Below are 8,906 nucleotides of genomic sequence, written 5' to 3' on the forward strand. Positions count from 1 at the left end.
GTTTTATATTCTTCTCTCTTACTCCTCTCATCCTGTCTACTATGCCACAACATAAGATCCTCTGTCAGCTCTCTGTTCTTTCTCTTTCTCCCGCACCATCCTGCTTTCTGCCCACCCTCCTAAAGTCCTATATCTTTGTCACTTTCTCTCACTGTCATCAGCACATATAGCAATTTCGACTGTATTATCATTTTTATTAGGTTAACTCTACCAGACATCATGAGGGATAACTTCTTCCATGGATTTATGTTATTCTTATGGAACTCCATCACAGGGTTTAAATTAAGAGCAATATACATGTTATTACTATTAGTGTACTATTTTTGTGTTATTAGTTACCCATAGACAGAGGTATTTGAATCTATCCGTCCACAGCAAAAGGTGTTGGGGCTGACTAAATGCAGCGGGAGCCCAGTAACATGAATCTCTCCATTACTCACAGCAGAGTTCTGAGATAATCACAGGCATTTACCAGCAATTAGATTATATAAAAATGAGGGACATTTCCAGAAAAAAATCTTGAAAATTATGGACAGTTGGCAACTACGGGGCGTGTGAGGTCTCAGGCTAGTATACATTATGTGCCTCATTTAGAGTGTGACTTATTTTGACACCTACGCATAAAGATTCTGCTGTTAAAAAAAAAAGTATGGAAACTTGTATATGTAGAGTTGCCTGGGATTTTTATATAAATCTGAGCTCTATTCTTTTGAGGTGGAACAAGTGCTGCTTCTGTATTTCAAAAAAATGATACATACTGATACTGTACAATATATAATGCAGAGAGCATGCACTCATTAATGAGTCGCATGTATCTAAGATACGTCCAACTACAAAACGCCAGTATTAGTGCATCAGGGGTACGTACATATCCAACAATAGCGTAGAGCTGCGGCTTGATCATGTAGGTAATAAACACGAAAGTCGTATTTTCCATATAAAATGTGATTAAAAAGAAACAATCCAGTATATTTTATTTACCACTTTAAATGTTTCTTTCCTGCAGTAGTCCAAATGGAAATAACAATTAAGTATTACAAATAGAAGCCCAATACTAATTTACACACAATGTTAATGAATTAGGCTCTGGAGGGATCAATATACAAACAGTCAATCTGAAGCGGCTAGTTAGTGCTGCAGGTATTATCATCATTGAATATCTTTACATCATGCCTCCATTACCTGCAAAAGATACACCTCCTAAAGCTAATTAGGTCACCTCTCCAGACATGTATGCGAACACTTATTCTACTCAGCTTATGATTGTCTGTCTCTCCAGGCTTTACACCTGCAAGTCTAATATACGTACAAATCTAGGTACGAACACATTTTGGTGCATATGCACACTACCATACCTCCCAAGTGTCCCGATTTCAGTGGGACAGTCCCGATTTCAGTGGACTGTCCCACTGTCTCGCCTGACTTACAATTGTCCCGGTATCGGAGCGCCATGCTCCGTTTCCATAGCAACCAGTTACCTGAGGAAGTGGGGCAGGACGTCTGTCCCAAAAGCGCTACTGCGCATGTGTGAACTCCATAGCAGCCAGTTTTCCCGGTGGTCTAGGAGGAAGTGAGGCAAGAGGTCTGTCCAAAAAAGCGCTACTGCGCAAACAGGAAGTTTTTGGGCAGTGATTGGGCTCGGGGAGCGTGGCTTATTTGTCCCTCTTTCAGAACTCCAAATGTTGAGAGTTATGCACTACAGAAATGCATATATGTATGTCACAAAATCTGATGCATGTAAAACTCCAAATGAGGCCCAGTGTGTGTACTAGTCTGTTATGTGTGTAGGCACATAGTACAATGTAGTACATAGTACAATGTGTGGGGTATAGACTGGTACAATAATCTGTGGCTTGTATATTAAGTGTTAGTGCTAGCATACTGATGATAGTAAATAAAACCGGAGGAAAACTTTAAATGACAAATTTAAGGTAAAAAAAATGTAAAGATTTTTAAAAAAAAAAAGCAGCAAAATTGAAAAAATGCAAAGCAAGAATCCAGGATATGAAGTTTTTGCTGCTTGGCATTTCAACTCTGATGTAGTCCAGCCAGAAAAAATGGTAGCAGTTCCGAATTCAGCTCAGTGCTCCTTAGATCATGTCTTCTGTTATGGGGTCAGTTTTTGATTTTTGTGATTCTCAGTGGACAATGTGAGGTCCAGAAAGTTGATCTCTGTGCTCTTGTGTTCTTCTGTGAATTTCAGGTTAAGCTGGTTGATGTCTTTCCTACATTCTTTTAGGTGTGGTTTGATAACATTCCAGATGATGAGTATATCATCAATCTTTTCCAGACCTTCTGAATAGGGCCAGATTAAGGGTTCCAGCTGCTCTAGGCTAATACACCAGCAACCCTCCCAAATGTTTTGGTGGCTGTGAGCAAAATCTAGATTGTTCACTTATATATATATATATATATATATTTGTATGTTTTCCCTGTGTTTGCGTGGGTTTCCTACAGGTGCTCCGGTTTCCTCCCACACTCCAAACATATACTGGTAGGTTAATTGACTGCTAACAAAATTGACCCTAGTCTGTGTCTGTCTGTCTGTGTGTGTGTGTGTCTGTCTATGTTAGGGAATTTAGACTGTAAGCCCCAATGGGGCAGGGACTGATGTGAGTTCTCTGTACAGCGCTGCGGAATTAGTGTCGCTATATAAATAAATAGTAATAATATATATATATATATATATATATATATATATATATATATATATATATACACATATATATACACACACACAAAGAGAGTTATTTGTCACACCTCTCCTGGTAACATCCCAAAGACTTCGCAAGTACAGGCTGCAGACAGGGTGAAAGTCCCACAGCAAACAGACACAGGTGCACAACATGGGTGTGATTGCTGTGGTGTGTTTGCTGTGAATAAAAGGAATGAGGGATCTGGTGGGCAGGCTTCCGACGCTGAATAGCAGCCAGACGATAGCTAGAGCTGGTGGACTTAGCTAGCGTCAGGAAGCCGTGGAATATTTGATAATTAGCTGTGATGAAATAAAACAGCAAATTGTTAAGAAGACCGGAGTAAGGAGTCACTTATTTGGTAATTTCTACAATATATATAGTCACAAGATCGTATTGGGGTTACCATCCTCTGGGGTAGACAGCTGCACTTCACTCACTTAAGTCAGATAAATCACAAAATGTTTTCTTTCCTTTGATTAGCTGACCAATTAGCACATCTGTAGAGTATTCCTAAATTTGCCTGACTACATCTTAGCTTCAGTCTATGGGGAGACGTATGTGGGGGTAGACGTGTGTGATTTCTACACTAAGTGGGACTTTCTCACAAAGTGGACTAAAAAGCACAGTTAGACAACTATTGGACTACATTGGAATATTTCCGGCACTAAGCTACATCAGCCACAGCCTATTTCTGTATTATTTGTCTATCTATATGGAACACTGCAAAGAGGTAATTCTTTAAAATCCCCTTACATTTTGCATTTACTCCTTTTAACACAATGTTTAACAAATTGCTTTTCTTAGTCTCTTTTCATGGCATGATCTTTAGGACTGTGTCATCTTTCACCCCTCCACCAACACACAAATTTGTTCATATTGCACCTGCATTACTCCACTCACCTCTAATTAACTGTTGTCCTATTTATTATCTCTAACAACAGCCTCCACCTGTCGCCAGAAAATAAAAAGTCACACATCTTACAATCCCCTTGCCTATCTTTCTCTCACTCTGCTTCTATTAGCTGGTGATATATCACCTAATCCAGGTCCCCCACACTCCTCACACACACATACATTAGAACACTACCGTTCTATAGCAAACCTCAAACACATCACCTGTCTCCCCTCTCTTCCAAAGTCATTTAAATGTGCCCTTTGGAATGCACGCTCTGTTTGTAACAAACTTACCTCCATTCATGATCTCTTCCTCTCAAAAAACCTCAACCTTCTGGCAATAACAGAAACATGGCTCATGTAATCAGACACTGCCTCACCTGCAGCACTTTCACATGGTGGCCTCCATCTCACCCACACCTCCAGACCTGAAGGCAGACAAGGAGGTGGGGTTGGACTACTTCTCTCCCCACAGTGCACATTCACAGTTCTACCAAATGTCCCATCACTCACGTTCACATCTTTTGAAGTACATGCTATTCGCATTTTTAATCCATTCTCTCTTCGTGTTGCGGTGATCTATCGTCCCCCTGGAGCACACCAACAATTTATTGAGGATTTCTCTGCATGGCTCCCTCACTTCCTATTTTCAGACATCCCCACCATCATCATGGGTGACTTCAACATCCCCATTGATAACCCACCTTCCAAAGCTGCTTCCAAACTACTCTCTCTAACCTCCTCACTTGACCTCTCCCAGTGGATTGAATCATCTACTCATAAGAATGGCCACTGCCTTGATCTTGTTTTCTCTAGACTATGCTCAGTTTCTAATTTTCTTAACACACCCTTCCCCCTCTCGGATCATCACCTTATCAGCTACACTCTCACCCCCACTGCTCTAACCTCTCTACTGTCTAACTCTACCAAGCCTCCTCATACCCGCAGAAATCTGAATTCTATTAATCTTCAACAATTTTCCACCTCTCTCCAACACCATCTCTCCCCTATCTCTACATTCTCATCCCCTGAGATGGCAGTACCTCATTTTCACCTAACCTTAGCAACGGCCCTTGATCAAGTGGCTCCAGTGACACTACATACTACACGTCGACTTCGATGTCAACCGTGGCACACTAAAGTAACACGAAATCTTCAAAAACTGTCCCGTAAAGCAGAACGTCACTGGCGTAAATCTCGAACCTCTAATGACTTCTTCACATATACTTCTGTCTACCGCTCCTATCGAAATGCTCTGGACACTGCAAAACAAACATACTTCCAATCTCTTATCTATGCTCAGGCTTCTAACCCCAAACGCCTTTTCAATACATTTAAACATCTTCTCAATCCTCCCACCCCAAACCCTCCATCTACTATCAGTGCTCAGGATCTTGCTTCCTACTTCAAGGACAAGATTGATAAGATCAGAATAGAAATGGTATCCTCTTCCTCGACAAGCAATCGGCTCAATTCCTTCCCACTACCCTCTGACACCCTCTCTTCATTTGACCCCACAAATGAAGAGGAGATTTCTACTCTCTTCTTATCTTCCTACTCTACCTCCTGTCCTCTTGATCCTATTCCCTCGCAAATTGGTAGATCCCTGTCTCCTGTGCTCATTTCACCTCTAACTCAAATCTGTAATCTCTCACTCTCTACTGGCATCTTTCCATCACTATACAAGCATGCAGTGATTACTCCTATTTTGAAAAAACAAAACTCCGACCCAAACTGTCTCTCAAATTACCGTCCCATCTCTCAGCTCCCTTGCCCCTTCAAGCTTCTAGAGAAAAAACTGAATGCCATTACTCTCTCCTAATTCTCCTGGATCTCTCGGCTGCATTTGACATCGTTGACCACTCTCTTCTCATACAAATGCTGCAATCCCTAGGTCTTCAAGACACTGTTCTATCCTGGTTCTCATCCTACCTCTCTAATCACTCTTTCACTGTTAATTTCTCTGGGGCCATCTCTGCTCCGCTGCCCCTATCAGTTGGAGTACCACAAGGCTCAGTGCTAGGTCCTCTGCTGTTCTCTATCTATACTGCTTCTTTAGGAAATCTAATAAGTTCCTTTGGCTTTCAGTATCATCTCTATGCGGATGATACCCAAATCTATCTATCCTCTCCTGATCTCTCGACATCTGTGTTGTCCCGTGTAACTGACTGTATTTCTGCCATATCATCTTGGATGTCCTCTCGCCAACTCAAACTTAATCTTTCTAAAACAGAGTTAATAATATTCCCACCCACCAACAAGAGCATACCTGACATTTCTATCTCTGTCGATAACATGACCATAAATTCCACCCCACAAGCTCGCTGCCTAGGTGTAATCCTTGATTCACACCTATCCTTTGTTCCCCACATTGACTCTATTTCTAAATCATGCTACATACATCTAAAGATCATTTCCAGAATCCGCACATATCTCACGCAAGACACTGCTAAAACCTTAATTCATGCACTTATCTCCCGCATTGACTATTGCAATTCCCTCCTTACTGGTCTTCCCAAAAACAGACTCAAACCCCTACAATCTATTTTGAATGCTGCGGCAAGGCTGATTTTCCTTGCAAATCGCTATTCCTCTGTTGAATCACTCTGTATGTCTCTACACTGGCTGCCTGTTTTCTACCGAATCCAATATAAAATACTTTTACTAACCTACAAGGCCATCAACAAAGCTGCACCACCATACATCTCCTCTCTTGTCTCAAAATATCTCCCAACTCGGCAACTCCGTTCTTCAAAAGATCTGTGTCTCTCATCCACCCTCATTACATCCTCCCATTCCCGGTTACAGGACTTTTTTCGGGCTGCACCCACTCTATGGAACTCTCTCCCTCGCACAATAAGACTCTCCTCTGGTCTACAAACTTTCAAGCGTTCTCTGAAAACCTACCTATTCAGACAAGCTTATAATATTCCTCAACCCCCCTCTTAACCTCACTACCTTTAGCCTGTTACCGCCTGTTACACAATTTCACACAAGACAACTACCCCCTAACCAACATTGTTGTGTGACAGGATCATTTAGCTTATGAGTCACTTTTACCTTTGCAGTCTGGCTGGGCCAAGATGCAAAATGTATACTTAACCTTATGTGTCATTCTCCCATTGTCCCATAGATTGTAAGCTTGCGAGCAGGGCCTTCTCACCTCTTTGTCTATTTTACCCAGTCTGTTTATTAGTTTATTATGTTTGTCCCCAATTGTAAAGCGCTACGGAATGTGTTGGCGCTATATAAATAAATGATGATGATGATCAGTCCAGTGCTGCAGTTTCAATAGCCTCAGCCAGTTTTATTCACTAGTATAAAAATAAAACAAAAGTCCTTGCCATCTTGCCGGCTTTTAACTATTATACAGGTACTCCCATTACTTAAACAAAACAATAGAACTTACAGCCTCTCTCTCAGGAGCCACCTGACCTTCTCTCCTAATTAGTCTGTTGTGAGACTGGCAGATCAGATGACCCGGACTGGGCCTTATGTATGGAGTCCTCCATTCTCTCTTTATACATAACACGTCTTTTGTATGGGTAGCTCCTTCCCATACAAAACAATCTCCCTGGTGTTTTAATATACAAACAACAAAAGCTCAAGACTTATATACATCATCATCATCATTTATTTATTTATATAGCGCCACAGCGCTGTACAGAGAACTCATTCACATCAGTCCCTGTCCCATTGGAGCTTACAGTCTAAATTCCCTAAGATACACACACACACACACACACACACACAGACAGACAGACTAGGGTCCATTTTGAAAGCAGCCAATTAACCTACTAGTAAGTTTTTGGAGTGTGGGAGGAAACCGGAGTACCTGGAGGAAATCCACGCAAACATGGGGAGAACATACAAACTCCACACAGATAAGGCCATCGTTGGGAATTGAACTCATGACCTCAGCGCTGTGAGGCAGAGGTGCTAACCACTGAGCCAACCGTGCTGCCCACCTGCCACCCACTACTTTTCCAGCGCTTATGTCACTATATGTGTATGTGTGTATATATATATATATATATATATATATATATATATATATATATATATATATATATATATATATATTTTATACACACACAAAATTATATCAGATGTATCAATACATAAAACACATTTCATTCTGCAAACATATTAGAATATAATTCTGGACATTGGGAGTTGGCATGTTGACAGCTCATTACTGTAAGATTCTGTTTTCAAATTTAGACAGATTGTGCCGTTCTCACTTACCTGATCTTGCAGTGTTGACTTCCTGATATTCCCTCTTGCTTGTTCTTTGTTGCCAGTTGGCTGGCTTCTGGAAACTTGGAGTCCTGTATTGAAAATGTGCAAAAATTGTATTATAAAGCAAAATGTTAACAAACCCTGAATAATTAGGCTGTTCAAACACAACACTCCATTATGATTACATAAACAAAAAAAACCTAGTATAATTATATATTGAGAATAACATATATGAAAATTATTTATAATCATATACTAACATTTACCAGCCCCTGATTAGTATTTAGCCTTCTAGAGACCACAGAGAGCATCCTTGTGAATGCCACACAATACAGAGATCATGCCCTCCCACCAGCCATTTCATCATCCCCCACAGCCCCCCCCCCCCAAGGCATTTCATAACACCTCCAGCGGACCAGTCATTTGTTCAACAACCTCCCAGGTATTTTATCAACCCCTAGCAGGCAATGTATGACCCTCCCAGCCATTCCATCACCCACTCCCCCAGCCAATTCATCTCCCTCCTCAGCTGTCAACCAGTAGACAATTCATGAACAAAAACATCTGGTCAGCAGTTCTAGAAATTTATGTCAATAGCCGTGCAACACTTGATGGCATGATTCGTGTCATTAAAACGAGCCTAGATCTCCCAAGTGGTAAGTCAAAAAAATGGGCAAGTATGCATGGACATTGATTGTCAAACCTGTCCTAAACAGTTAAAAACGAGTTAATAATTAGTTCCTCTAGTTTTAGTGAAAATTTGTATGTTTGAGCAATATTGGTAAATAACCTTTCCAGAGAGGAACTTGTTATAATTTTCCCCTATATGATATTTATTATGTATCTTATATATTTCTCCCAGGAAACGTCCCTATTTTTCAATACTGAACAACTGTACAGTACAATTTTTCTCAGTATGTGGCACTCTGTCATCTGTATGACTTGCTATGTCATAGAGTAGAACATGAGGTTTGACCTTCTCATCATGGCAGCTGTAAACATAACAGGGTTGCCCTTCCCAACATGGCCTCACATCTCCCAAAGTTGATGACGTAATGACGTACGGAGTATTGC

General features: G+C 40.9%; 1 long non-coding RNA gene across 4 annotated transcripts in view; it reads right to left on the bottom strand.

Annotated features, from left to right (window-relative positions):
• The window catches only part of LOC142094698 (uncharacterized), a 52,506-nt gene extending 43,612 nt beyond the window's left edge, over positions 1–8,894 (bottom strand). For 2 of the 4 annotated variants that reach the window (XR_012677696.1, XR_012677695.1), the window contains exons 1-2: positions 8,623–8,787; positions 7,839–7,921 (exon numbers count right to left, since the gene is read on the bottom strand). This is a non-coding gene — a long non-coding RNA (uncharacterized LOC142094698). The other 2 variants (XR_012677697.1, XR_012677698.1) reach the window with 2 other exon arrangements.
• Between the last annotated feature and the right edge of the window lie 12 nt (positions 8,895–8,906).

The sequence above is a fragment of the Mixophyes fleayi genome, chromosome 6 (assembly GCF_038048845.1).
Source record: "Mixophyes fleayi isolate aMixFle1 chromosome 6, aMixFle1.hap1, whole genome shotgun sequence".
Classification (NCBI taxonomy): Eukaryota; Metazoa; Chordata; class Amphibia; order Anura; family Limnodynastidae; genus Mixophyes; species Mixophyes fleayi.